The following is a 14756-nucleotide window of genomic DNA, read 5'->3' as shown; positions in this document are numbered from 1 at the left end:
GAAACGTAAATTTCAATCAAATGTCTTGTAATTTCAACAATTTGTAAAAACACAGACGGAATCTAAGCTCGCGCTTGTTTTCTGTCAAAACAAGCTTCATCAGATTAATTAGTAATTAACGCGAATCCGTCGGAAGTTGACGAGTTCATTGCGTATTCGCGACCCGTGTTACGCGGAGTCGCTTGCCAAGCTTTCATCGCGCAAGGCGCCGTCTTTCGCGCATGAAAACATCACATCGAGCCATTCATTGTCTTTCTCTCGTCTTGATAATTGCTCCGATGCGACGGCGAAACGCGCGACGCCTTCCTTATGGGAAAGAAAGACAGAGAGAGAGAGAGAGTATCGCGTCGTTTGCAAAAAACGCTCGTAACACACACGCCGGTCGGCGCGCACGTAATTAATTAAATGGGCGCGTACATCGGCGCACGAACCAACAGAGGCCTCTCTCGACCGACTGTTAATTAGAGTTACACGGCGCGCGATCTCCGACGACGCACATCTCATTCCCGTGGGAGGCCTGACATCGGCCTCGTGTAAATGCGGGGGAGTCGATCGCCCGGTTAAATGCTATTGCCTGATGTAAGCGATCTCTCCTCTCGTCGCTCGCTCGCTCGCTCGCCACGTGGAGTTCAAGGCTCTTATTAACGCGAAATGTTGCCGCCTCGTATAATCGCGCCACGTGTATATACGTATATAATATACGAAGCGCCACTCGTGTTCTTGATTTATCGCATTTTAAACAGATTGTCGTGATGTTCTTTTAACGCGCGGAAACAAACAACTTCGTTACATATATCGTTCGACTCACTTGCTAGTTTTTACAATTTCCGATCTACGTCACGCGCGGGGACAATGTTGCAAACATGCAGCGTGTGAGTTTTTTCAGAGGTTTTTTCAATTATTTATTACTTTTTTTTATATTTCGCACACATTGCGCAATTATTGCGTTCTCCCACCACTGACTTTCCCACGCATGCTCCGACTGCTCATAGCGATGTTTTTCTACATTTCCACTCGCGATTCAGCGTCGGAGTTTAGTCCGGTTCGAAGCGTGATTTCCAGAAAAACGGGGAGACGTTTAAGATTCTCATCCGACAGTGCTTGACGTTTCGAGTTTCTCTGACAGAACTGCCGACGGTTGGGACTGCACGGTCAATTACACGGCGATTAGAGCGCGCGATATCGTCGATATGTTTGTATCAAGGTATATTTGAACGTTTCTGTATGTAATATTTATTGTCGCTGATAGTTAAATTACAGATTAATTTTTGTAAACAACTTGCCGCGTATTTTTTTATTTTTTTTATTTTTTATTATCGTCCCTTCACTTTCGAAGCTCGGAAAGTGCGTTAGAACGCAGATAAAATCACGATGTGAAAGCGATCACCTTCGATCGGAGGGCGTAACGAGAGACGAGAAGGGAGGTCGGTAACACACGACCGATCATTAACGGATCTTACGGTCGTACCTTCGTAATATCGTCTTTAATTGCAAAATTACCTAGGTCGCGCGTACACACGACGCGCGTCAACCCGGTTGCGGCAGCGTAATTCGATGAAAGTTCATTTTTGTCACGATCTTACCTCTTCCTCTCTTTCTCTCTCTATCTTTTTCTTCGTCTTCTTCGTCTTATCTTTCCGAAGCTTCGAACACTTCGCGTGCATACGCCGGTTTCTCCGCCGCATTCAACGGCCATCGACCCACGTCGATGTGGCGAAGAGACTATTTTCTACACGTAAGAAAAAGTTGCAAAGCGAGAGAGAAAAAGGGAGACGGCGCGCTTGTGAGAAAACTTTACTCTCTTTCTCTCGGTGATTCTTTCTGTTGTAAATGCCGTTCGCATGAAAAAATTCAAATAATCGTTGCAAGAGAAATTCGTGTTTCTAAGTTGCTCGCGGTCGATGTAGAAACGGAGAGGCTCTGGGAGTTTCTTATTTTCGATATGCGAGCGATATTTTCTTGAAGAAACCAATCATCTTTAATATCTGCATAGATAATTAATGTACCCAAGTGTGTTGTTTTTTTTCTTTTTTTTTTTTTTTTTTTTGAACTGAATATTTCGTAAAGTTTCCACATTCGATCTCGATGCGCGAATTTCAAGATATCCGAAATAAAAAAAATATCATTGGCAATGGGAAAAACAACGAAACAAGGCAAAAGAAAAAAAGAGGAAAAGATGAAGATAGGTAGATGAGGCGGTCATCATATATGGGCAATGAAGTCGAGGAGGAGAAACCGACAGGAAGCGATAAAGCGAAACGTTTTCTATCGATAGCCCGGGAACGGCGGTAATGTCCTGCCTTTAACATCCTGTGTATGTCGGCGAGAGAGAAGTTGCGCAAAAAGTGGAAACTTCGCGAGACGAAGCTACTAAGTAGCCTTATGCGGGCTCAGGAAGGTGTACCTGGCAAGCACGGCGTAAAAACGATCGAAGTGCTTGCCGATCCTCCTGCAAGCATCGCCGCAATGGCAGTTTGCAGCCATAACGTGAACGTTCGCGCTGGAAGTACCGCGGGGTTATATTAGGCGAGAAAAAAAAAGCGATCGATGACGTGGCCGCGTGTCCTCGAGATTCCACGCGGAAACGATCCAACGTTTACACGATTTAATAGCCCCCCGGTGTTATCGTTACCCGCTTGGATATTGCTCGGATGGTGAAAGAAATGGGGATATAAGCGGAGCCGATCGCGGATAATTGCGCGACGGTAATTCGCCGGTGCTTTGCGAAGCGAATACTCCAGTTCTCGTCACGTTCGGCCGCTCGAAGGACACGTGGAGAGAATCGTGGCGTAATCTCAGACCGAACGTGTAACGCAATCTCGAACCGTACATTCGAGCCATCGAGGCAAAAAACCGGCACATAACGACGGTCTAGAGAACGGTGGCATTAAACCCGGTTTATACTGTACTCAAAATTTAATTTTCGTGTTTTTCGTTGGTGATTTATTTGATCTAATTGTCTCGTTTTTTTTTTGGAAACTGAAAAAAAAAGAAGGATTTAAGATTATAGACGCAGCCGGCGTTTCCTCTGTTTCGCTCAGAGAGCATGCGCAAAATATTTCACTCACGCGAGACCGGCCGAAGCTAATGTCTTTGCGCGAGAGTGTTTCAAAGAAAAAAAACGTTACCTTCGAATCGCCAACCCCCCTTGTCTTCGGTATCGACATTAGAATAGCGAGTCGAGCCCGCGGCTCTTCGTTTCTGTCGTGCGGATCACGTCGGCAGCACACGTTCGATCTCCGTCAGGAAGCGAAGGGAAGAGCAACGAGCACGTCGGTCGGACCGAGAAGACGCAGTCGAAGGCCACGGTGGGGAAGAAGACTTACACCCGTGTGCACGTGATTGAACGTGGGCCTGCGATTTACATCGCAATCGTAGTAGTAATCATCGTGAGGAGGTGTACATCGCGTGGTAGGGAATAAGGGCTCGTGCACAATGGCGCGCAAGCGCTGTGCTTCAACGATATCTCGTTTCACTCATCTTTGTCAGTTTATTGCGTAGTGTCAAAAAAAAAAAAAAAACATACAAATTTACAGTTTTGTAAACAAACAACTCGCCTTCATTTCCTACCGTTCGCAAATTTATTTAATTTTTAATTACTTAATTTTGTAATTGGTGTTAATTTACACATTAGTTTTTTTTAGTATCTTTTACTGAGACAACTTTCTCGAAGTTTTTATATAAGATTCAACATTTATTTAAAATTGTGGCACGTTGGCACGCGCGTGGTGAATCCGCGCTTTTATCGTTTCGCCGATGTGTGTGCACAAAGCCTAAGCGCGAGCGCCGTGCGTGCGTACACGAGGCCCATATGAGGGGCCTCCACGTACGAGATCGTTAGCAAGGGTGGAACGGCGACGAGGAAGACGGGTATCTACCGACGATTTAGCGCGCCTTTGCATCTTCTTGCTACAACCCCGGCTCTCTCTCTCGTCCCGTGTATATCATTCCACGCGTCGTGTCTCGTTTTTCTTGTCTATCTCTTTCGCCTCCCGCTAATATCCGTACATCCGCGGTCATTCGTTTTTCCTCCCTCTCGCGCGCGGCGCAATTCCTCGAGGCACGAGGGGGTAACCACGTGTGTCTCTTCTTCGAGATTTTTGACGGACACGCGGAAATATGTGTGTTTGAGGGCGATGGAAATATTTGCCGCGCCCTTGTAGCCACATTATCGTCGGTGTTCGCTAATTCCTTTCGTTTGTCGCTTGTCGACGAGTTCCCACCCCCGTTCTATCTCTGTTCCAGTCTGACAATGAGTGAAATCCACGTTGCTCGAGGCTCAATCATCGAAATGTGTTCATTAAATCCACACACGCTCGCGCAATTACACGACGTAAAGTCGCACAAATTGTATTTAATGTTCGATATCATAAATGTCGACGAGTTAAAAAAAATTTGTATAAAGTTTCGGTTACCGCGCTCTTTTATTTGATTTCTTTCGTCACTCGTGTTTTTTCGCAGTTCACAGCATCAAGCGAGACGATTAAAACTCCCTCTGCGATCGCTAATCGCTCATGAAAGGGAACGAAATCGCTTTCAGACTGCTCGTTTCGCGATGATGCGCCTCGCAGGTGTACTCGCCCGTAAACTATTGTTTTCCTCAATCATTAGAGCATAAAAGTACTCGCGTTACACGCGTTGCCGCTTCTCCTTCTCCTCCCACCGATGATCGCGCGCATCACTGCGCCGGAGAGCTGCCGTGACTTAACGGAGGTAGTCCCCGAGGTGAGTCCTCGTCGGCAAAGAGCGGCCTTTCGACTCGCTCTTTTGTCGAGTTGTGTGATTGCCGCGATGCGTTACGCGAGACGCGTTAATTTCCGCGCGCATTACAGTACCGGAAGCGCGTACGTCCCATCTCCGCCGCCGGGAGCACTTGCGGGGCCCCCTCCCCCCCGGAGAACGCTCGGTCTCTCTTTCGCGGAATAGCATACTCGGGTTTATACGCATGTACCGTCGGGGAGAACCGTTCGAAGCATTAAAAGCGCGCTTCTACCGCATACCCGGTCGGATTCCACGCAACGCGCGCGGAATCCGTCTCTGCTGCTATTACCGAGATTGAACGCCGCGGCAATGCGCGGCTTCTCGCGTCGGCGATCCGATCGCGCATTTTTATCGTTCTAATGACATTAAGTAAATCACGTGATCCGCGCTTCGTGACAGATCGACTCTTTTTTGCGAGAACGCAAAGCGGGATGCGACTCCTCGCCCGAGACGAGCGAAGGAATTTAACTCCGCGCTCGTGATCTCGCAATTAGGATCGACGTACTGCCGAAGGTCGCTCTCATATTATGATAAAAAAACTTGAAGTGGATATATTGAAAATATTACCAGTTTCTTTCTCGGAGTTTTTTGTTGAAGAGAAAACTTTATATTTAATGTAATTATGATTCTGTGAACAGAGAAAAGCGCGCGATTGCACGAACGATCCGACATTACGCGTGGATGTGCTTCATTACTTACTCGCTTCTGCTTTGTGCGAGCGAGCCGCCCTATTCTCGGTTCGCTAGCGTAGAGCGAATGCATTTTTCGCCGCTCCGCCCCTCGCGGCGATAGAACTTCCCTCTGACGTTCGTACGAGCACGCCGCAATTTACGCGTGCAATATGCGCGCATTTTCATCTGCATATATTTCGATTCGCGCATTTCATAGTTCGCTGTAATGCGCAATTTACAATTTACAGAACATTTCACGTAGAATAGAACAAGTTTTTCAGTTTAACAATTGCTAGATTCTACCAGAAAAAGCGTGTGTAAATAATCACAATCGATTCTCTCAATATTGATTGTTATCACTTTTATCTCGACACTGATTGGACGTTTCTAGGATGTGTTTCTCGATTCATATCGTACGTATCAAGACGCACGGTAGTGCCTCTTATACGCGAAATTCGATGCAATTGAGAAATGAAGAGATTTTCAAGGAACAATATCTCAAGAACGACTGAACCGATCACTTTTATTTAAGTCTAAATTGCTTCAGAACAAAATGCTAAGGAACAAAAACTCTTCTTGCATCTTTTAAAGTCATGTGAGTCAAGTCAGAGAGAAGAGAAAAAACACCACGTGACTAAAGTATAACGTGACTGCACTTTAGTGACGTGTCTTAAAAACGTAACTAAAGTAAAGTCACGTGACAAAGAAGAAAGGAAAAACAACACGTGATCTGGGTAACGTGACTATGTTAAGGTCACTGATCTTGGTCACGTGATTACGGTATATATATAATATACATTCTCTTTTTTACTTTTTGCCCTGTCACGTCACTTTATTCACGTGTTGTTTTTCCACTTCCCTCTCTTTCTTTTATTTTTCGAGTTTGATTTTCATGCGTTATTTCTGACATCTCTCATATGTATATCATGTATGTTATATATGGTTTGTAAGACGTATACATATATTAGCTGTCATCGCGGTGACAGGTTACTGGCACAACACGTTGAAATAAAAACAATAATAGCTTGCGCGTAGCGCGCGCCTGTGTTGTGCTAGTCTTGACAAAAAAGTAATTGCATAGTCGAGGGTTAATTACTGCTAATTATTTTTAGAGAAAGTTGAGACAAAATCGATCCGTTGATTTTCCAGATATCTTTGTCAGCTCTCGTTACGCTCTTATTACAATTTTATATCGCGAGAAGTTAACGATCTACCGTTCTCGACGCGCGTAAGAGACGCGCGATAAAATCTGTCGATCACGGACTAGCCCGAGCTCGTGCTCGACCCGTAATAGAAATTTATCGCGCGTTTCACCCGCTTTCGTCTCGAATTGTTGGGCCCGCGCGTCGGGGCGAACAAATTGCTGTCATTATCGACGAAGATGCATTAGGCGGCTTCGCAACGAGCCTCGCGCGCAAAAAAAGGCTCGAGCCACTTTCCATCAACCCAGGCGCTCATTTGCCTTCATACGCGCGCGTCGTCGTCGAAATTTTCAACCGACGACGACGACGACGACGGTATAATCGAGCTTGCCTCAACACTTATGGCAGCTCTCAGCGCGTACATCTACGCGCTCATGCTTGTAGTGTGTCAGAATGTCATTAGCTCGCGGCAATTACAAAATCAGACATGCGCCTACTTACCTGTCACGACGAAGAGACCTTGCGCGAGAAACGCGGAATCTATTTCCGGAGATAGAGCGCGTAATTTACAACCGGGTAGGTTAACGCGGACTGAGATGACGCAGCGGCGCCGCGTTTTCTTGATAGACTTCGATTCGGAATTCACACTCTGAGAAAACGTCGTAGCGATTTCCTCAAGGAAGATTACCGAGAGAGAGAGATCAGAGAAGGACAGAGAACGCTTAGGAATTACGCGTATTATATCTGTTTGTTTTTTTTTTTTTGTTACGTTATCTCTCTTTAGCACTTAGATCCCCAGTTTATTTTATTTTAAAGTTTCTTCTGGATACGCGCACACATAAATTATTAATGTTCGCATTGATCGTACGATCGAGCGAGATAATCATCTGAAGTTTTCGCGCGAGATATAAACGCAGTCACTTAAGTAGCAAGAGCAAACGGTTGAGCAAAAGGTTCGAAAGGTACGGGGCGCATTACACGCGGTGTTATACGGTTATAACAGCGTTAAAAGCGCGCGCATATTGACACAAATTGTCGCGTCCGTTCTCGGTTTTACAGTTGTTATGGCAACGTGAAAGTGCGCGCGCGTAAAGGCACATGCGTACGTGCATCACGGCTTTCACACATGTATCCGCGCCCCTATAATAGTGTCACTTCTAATAATAACCGCGAGCCGCGCTTGGTTCAATTAGCTTCGTCATTGAGAGAGTGAAGGGCGGTTCCATCAAACGTTCGGGGCGACGTTGAGAGATTTATTTTTTTATTTTTTATTTTTTTTATACACACATCTCGTGTCACGATACTCAAATATTTCTGGATAACAGAGTAACATCGAAAGAGATTTTCGCGAGTCTTCAACGGACTTTGCCGGATTTCGAAAGAAAAAACCTCGCAGTTCACACAACACCGCAAATTGATATTTGCAAAAAAAATGTAATTTAAGTAAGAAAACATTTTTTTCTCGAGATAATCGCTGCGTTTGTCGCTGAGCTCGCTCACTCTCTGATTATCCATTCCTCCTCCTCAGTCGGGAGGATTTCCTGGAGAGTGCCGCGATATCTTTCGGCGAGAAGCAGCTCGCAGAAAACCGCAGAGACAAAGCGCGATCCGCCTCCGTCGAACCAGGGGAGGAGACGAAAGAAGATTAGCGGACAGCTCTGTGAGCGATGCCATCTTCCTCCTCCTCTTTCTCCTTTTCCTTTTTTCTTCAGTAGTCTTTCTTTTCTCTCTCTCTCTCTCTCTTTCTTTCTTTCTTTCTCCTTCTCCCCCGCCCGTCCATCCCTCGGCCTCGTCATTTTATTGTTCCAGTAGAGGGAGGCAGACCGTCGCTAATAGAATCTGCGGTCCTTTATTTACTCGGTTTCCCGCAACCCTTTGTTTGCTTCTCACCAATTTCGGTCGCTCTTTTTCTCCCTTCTCCCTCCCTCCCTCCCTCCCCTTTTCTATCTCCCTCAACCCGAGCCCTCTTTATCAACGGGGAGATATATATTCTCGCAAGCTTACAATCCCCCTACTTTCTGATCGTGACTGCGTCCTGATTGCCACGGCGGTCGCGGCGAAGAAAACAACTCGCGGCGCAAACTTAAGACTCGATTTGAAGCCGCCATTTATATAGTTCGTTAGCACTCGATTCCCGCGATCAAAGAACGAGGAGAGAGGGAGAGGTAGAATAGGTTCCTCTTTATCATTACTGACAGTAGAAGAAAATTACGGGGCTGATTATATCACTTTTCTCAAGCTCCTCCTCGGTCTTTTTTCCCGGTCGCAATTACGCGTCAATTGTTTTCCACGTTCATCAGATTCGTCTTCGCGCCGCGTTTGGCAGTTTTTTTTTTTTTCGTTTAGAAAAAACCGCGTTCATTGCTCATCGACAAGAGAGAGAGGAGAGAGAGGAGAGAGAGCGACCGGCCGTCAATGGCCGGGAGAGTTTAAGCTCGTTGACATCGCGCTCATGAGGTCAGCCTTGGCGGACTTCGATTCCCACCGATCTTACTTTCGTATGTACTTTGGCTCGCGCGCGCTTCGAAGACGAAGTAGGTGCGCGCGTCGACCTGTGTAACATCTCGCTACTATGAGGTCGCGTGTCGAGGTCGATTGGTAGGCAGTTTACCGATATTACGGTGGTTATTTGCATACTATTTCGCGTACGTCTTTATATACACACACACACACACACCCGTGTCTGAAGTTCGAGCCTTTAACGTCGCGGAGAGAACAACCACTTGAATCGACGATAATGCGTTCCAGGCGGATATTAGCGCGGTAAAAATAAATCAGATACATATGTATTCGAGAAATAGAGTGACGTCTATTCTATTCTAATTATCGCATGTGAAAGGTGACTCATACGTGGAGTCGATCGTTAGATCGACGATAAGCTCCGATCGGTAAGATAATTGCGGAATGTCGCTTGCAAATAAGTTTGGTGACGTCAATATCGCGCCTGGAACATTATTAATATTTATGCGCGTGTCTATTTCTTGATCCGCGCGTAAAAATTCACTTTATCGTCAGACAAATATGCAAAAAACCGTCCTTCCCTCCTGCGGACGTGAGTACAGTTACGTGACGCTTGCACAAGTTGGCATATTTATTCGTGGTATTCGCAGTATTTCTGCACGCGCGACTCCACCCGAGAATAAATCTAGATTTAGTGGCGCCGCAATTATACCGAGAGATTAACACACAGAATTTTCTCACATCGCGGCAAAAGGCGGAATCTCTTATTCTTTTGTTGTGCAAAATATAGTACAGGTACTATGTTTTTTTTTTGTTTTTTTTCCTATGCAAAATGGGACGCAAGCGACCGTGTCTCTGCTCACGTAGCGCCGAAGAAACGGAGGAAGGGTTTCTGGGAACTCCGTAGGAAAACGAGTCCCACCTTGATCCACATCGAAGATGTGCAGGAGGAGACCTCCTCCTCGGTAGTATCTGTCCGCGGTCGACCCGGGTTGAAGTTTTACATCGGCGTAAACGCGAATAAGCGGGTTCACCGCGCGCAATCTCGTCGCTGCGGTTTCGCGCGCCGCGCGCGTCGTTTTCTGCTAAAGCGTGACCGGCAGGCGTAAAAGTTGTCGTAACGGATGTTCGTACTCGATTTTCGAAACGAGCGAGTTGCGCGCGCGCGCGCGACGCGAGTATATCGAGAAGGCGCGTCGTTAATTTTAATAACGTCCGTCGAAACACGTCGGTAATTAAAACGGTGATATATTGGAGATTGTTGCAATGGTAGCTGGATATACCCCCTCGGTGGTATATTATTGCGCTGCGTTTCTTACGAGGGTAACGAGATATTCCGGTAATAAAATTAAATTGCGCGCGCGGTCGTATTCATCGACGTGTATGTAGCGGGCGCGCGGATGATAACTTGCGCCGGCCATGCATCTCGATTATTATCGCCAACGTCGGTACGTTGTATTCTCTCGATACGGAGGCGAGCCACACCTGAAAGACCTTGACGAGATCAGAGCGATCGACCATCGAGAATATATGCGCGCACTCGCACGCGCACATACGTACGATTACGATAGTAATCTGTTTTCTCTCTCTCTCTCTCTCTGTCTCTTTCTCTATTTCTCTGCGTAAGTCGAAGATCTGACAATCAGACCCTCACGTGCGCTCGTAAGTGCCTTGCAAATCGCTTCTTCCTTCAGCGGCAGCGGATACATCTTTCTTCGAACACGTTCGCCAAGAATTGCCGAGGTACATTTGCACTACTAATTCGCATCATTTATACATTTTTGCTTTCGAAGAGAAAATTGCAATTGCGCAAGTTTATTTCGAGATTTTCTTTTTGCGCGAATTAATTTCTCAAAATTATTCTCGAAGAAAGCAAAGAGCGATTTTTTTTTTTTTTATTACCTAGAAAAAAAAACTAGTTTTGAAAGCTACTCGGCAAGTGAGTTTGTTTTGTAAGTTTTATTTATTATTTCGCTCTCTCCGTGTGGTCTCTCTTTACGTCCTCATTAATGCGAGAGACGATCCCTCGAATTCCGAAGGTCTTTGAAGAGGAAAGTGTGTATTTTCTAACGCGATCTCTCTGCCAGAGAACGGGCGCAAGAAGCGGGACGAACGTAAAATACTTAGGCGCGTCACGGGGAGAAAAATGAGGCCCAACGTAGAAAAACACTCCGACGACCTGTTTGCCGGGTCGTAGTAGGCAGACGGAAATATCATTGCCACGCTCCCGGCAAAAAAAAAAAAAAAAGAGAAACAGGGGATCGCTTTTTCTATCCGGTCGAAGAGAAGCACCGGGGTGAAGAGAATTGTCGGGGGGGGGGGGAGAAAAAGAGGAAGGAGCACAGACACATGGCGCTACGCAAACGCCATACCGACGCCGTAAACTGTCAGCAATACGACTCGCATCTCGGTGGCGAGAGGAAGACTCGTCCTCCTTCTTCTTCTTTTTCCATCCTTCTCTACGTTTTTTTTCTTTTGTTCCTTTTCTTCTCTTCGTGCGTTTTAGCGTTTAATTCTTTCGCACGATGACCCATATGGCCGCCAAACATATATTCGCGCTATGTCGCGCGACGCGAAGTCTCTTGCGTCGGAGAACTCGCAAACCGGAAGTGGTAACTCGTAAAGTAAAAAACAAATTAACGTCGTTTGTATCTTTTTCTGTGTTTTACGTGAAACGATAAGTTTTTTAGTAAATGAGGAAACATTGACTGTGCGCGTCATGTTTATGTGTTTTAGAGAAACGCGAGGGAGGGGGGGGGGATGGAAGTAACGATATTCTTCTCCTCTGCGCTCTTCTCACACTTGTCGGTCGCGCGAGCGATGTATTTGTTGAGCGCGTCGCATTACGTTCTCAGGACGTTAAACTTAACGACGTATCATGGGACCATTACCTTATCAATGAACCACCACCCTTGAAGTGCGAGGGAGCACAAAAATAAACCAATGCCCTCTCCGTGAGAACCCACTCACCTTTTCCCGTGCTCTCTTTCTCGTCCGCTTCTACTTTCGTTCTTCCTTTCGTTCGCTTTCTCATTCCCCTTTGCACTCGATAGCTTCGTTAAAAGCAAAGCTGGTGGTGCGATACACATGGTACCAATCGTCGTTGTCACTCAAGGACAGCTGACAAAAAACGAGGTCTCTGTTTTACATGCTCGAGAGCGCGCATAAAGTTTATTATTACGCACTGTAAAAGCAAGCGCGGTTTATTACGCGACGGTCCGGTTAATGGAGATCTTACGCGTGGGAATTTTTCGTTCGCAATTGAAAACGTGAAAACAAATTTGTTTGCGACCGCGCGCGGAAGAAAGAATCGATTTCGGAACGTATTTGACTTTTTACCGATACTTGATCAATAAACTAAACTCAAAAGATAATGAAAGTTACAATTAACACAAGAAGATGAACGCAAAATAATTAATTAACAATAAAAAACAAAATCCTTTCTAGTTGAAAGTGCAAGATATTTCTTCGCGGAAAAAAAAGATTTGCTAGAATAGCGAGAAATTAGTTACTATATGGCCAGCAAAAATACATTTGTTAAGTTTAGTCAAATTTTTGTTTTTCCAACAAAACATTTTGTTGATGAAACAAAAAATTTTGTAGGGTCAACCATTTTTTTGCTGACCATATAATAGCAAAACTTTTTTTTTCCGTGTTCGTATTCGCTTCGACGAGGTGGATATCGCGATTTGCGGTACGCGCGCCGCGCGTATTACAAGCGACGACACTTTTCTACTTTAGTGTATACGCACGTGCGTGGCTACGTGTACGGAGCAACACGACCGCGATCACCTATGGCGTTACCGCAGATCGCGTGTTAAAAAAGCCAACGGCCTGTCTACGGTGCGTACACGTAGCTTCTTTCAAAACACGCTCGCTGTCGCAATCATCGGCGACGGGGCACTCGCATTTTACGATCGTGTCGACCACACGAGCCACCGAGTGTTACGTTTCAAAAGCCGCAGGACACACGTCGTCGTCCTCTTCTCACGGGAACACGTCGCGGTTTTCGTTCTCTCTACTTTTGGATTCTGCTCCGAATTCGCGAACTTTCTCCAAACATCACGATTTTATTTAAGAGTCTAATAACTCATACAATTGTTTTATTTAAATTGTATTTAAAAGTTTTCAGACGATTAAATTTTATTAATTTGGTAGTTTATGTTGAAAATATATTAAATGTAAAAAAAAACACAGAATAAATATTTGTTTTAAATTCTTTATCATGTCACTGTGACTAGACGGAATTTATCGACGGATTATTGATTATCCGACAGCAATTCGATATCCCCGTGAGGGGTAGTTATTTGCCACCGTGTTCGTAAACAGCATCCGCGAAACCCTCTAGCCCGCAGTCACATTATCCACGTGGGAAGTTGCGCTCGGTCTTGCCGCCACTTCGTTCACAAAAGCGCGTTTTCTTTTACCCCCATGACCTCTCGTCTCGAAACACCGAACGATGCCGATCGCGAAGCGAACATTTTCCTCCCCGTAGCTTCCGCATTCCTCACCCACGCGCGCATAATTAAACGCACGTGCGTCCTTTCGCAATATATATATGCTTCTTACAATGCAAAACAAGCGCGATCGAATCGCAAACAGCTTCCTACTCTTTCGACTTCCTTCTCTCTCGTTAATTGATCGCGTCCGTCGACCCTTAATTATTCGACGAACCGCCATTGACCTCTTCCCTTCGGAGCACCAACAACTCCCTCGAAACAATCGGCATCAACAATCGGTTTACCGTCCCGGCGACGCTCCCGATCTTAATGGATGCTAATTCGACGACGACGGTGCCGCCGACTGGCGTTTCTTAATTAGCGGTTTGCCGGCGTAATCAGCCTCCCGGACTAATTACACGCCACTAGACCGAGAAAAAAAAAGAGAGAGTGAGAGGGACAATATTTCCTTTCCTATTACTCACGTCGATTACCACACTTTCTCGGGTTCGGTGGTCGGTTTTTCTGAACTTTGGTCCTCAAGACGCAAGGACGCGGTTAACTGAATGGGTATCCGAAGAAGTTTTTCGAGAAGGAGAACGAGAGAAGTGGAGGAGAGAGAACGGGGGGAGACGAAAGATCTCCGAAGTCCATTAACATTCGGCGCGGCAAATTACAAGCCGAGACACTAATGGAACCGGCACGAGTGGTTGGGCGGTCCACCGAGCATTGATGGTGGGTGGTGATCTCTCGGTTTTCGAACAGCCGCGTTTCTCTTTCTCTCTGTCTCCGTTCGCCATCGTACCGCGGGCGCAGGGCCAACTTCCAGATGAGTTTTCGTGATACTGCGCAACTCAGCCGAGGACTCACTTCCTCGAAGAGGAGTCTCTTCTTTGGGACCCGTTTATTCACCGTGACCGACGTCATCTGCGACGACTTGTTGCTCGCGGCAACGAGGGATCTTCGAATCCCATCATTTAAAGCAAATTTTAGATTACCGGTTTTATTTTACGTAAGCTATAAATAGAATTTTATTTACGTATTTCGAGTAAAATTAATTTCTTTACGCAATATTTAATATAATATTTGAATCGCGAACAAGAGTGTTTCTTCAACAACAAGTTGAAGAATTTGTTTTTCATTGATTTCCGAAACTGTCAAGTTCGCGCGAGGTCGACAACAGCCGACTCTCTCTCTCTTTCTCACTTTTGTCTTCTCTTGCTAACAGAATAAATAAACACAGTAAGGCTTTCCTCGCGGAACGCTATTCATTTTTCATGGTT

The 14756-nt window shown here is 45.8% G+C and overlaps 1 protein-coding gene across 2 annotated transcripts in view; it reads left to right on the top strand.

Annotated features, from left to right (window-relative positions):
- The window catches only part of LOC109854447 (neurogenic locus Notch protein), a 182727-nt gene that overhangs the window by 56126 nt on the left and 111845 nt on the right, over positions 1–14756 (top strand). The window lies entirely within an intron of this gene.

The sequence above is a fragment of the Pseudomyrmex gracilis genome, unplaced genomic scaffold, assembly GCF_002006095.1.
Source record: "Pseudomyrmex gracilis isolate BER0280 unplaced genomic scaffold, ASM200609v1 scaffold_66, whole genome shotgun sequence".
Taxonomy (NCBI): domain Eukaryota; kingdom Metazoa; phylum Arthropoda; class Insecta; order Hymenoptera; family Formicidae; genus Pseudomyrmex; species Pseudomyrmex gracilis.
The sequence above is the reverse complement of the archived record's forward strand: the minus strand, read 5'-3'. Positions and strand labels throughout refer to the sequence as shown.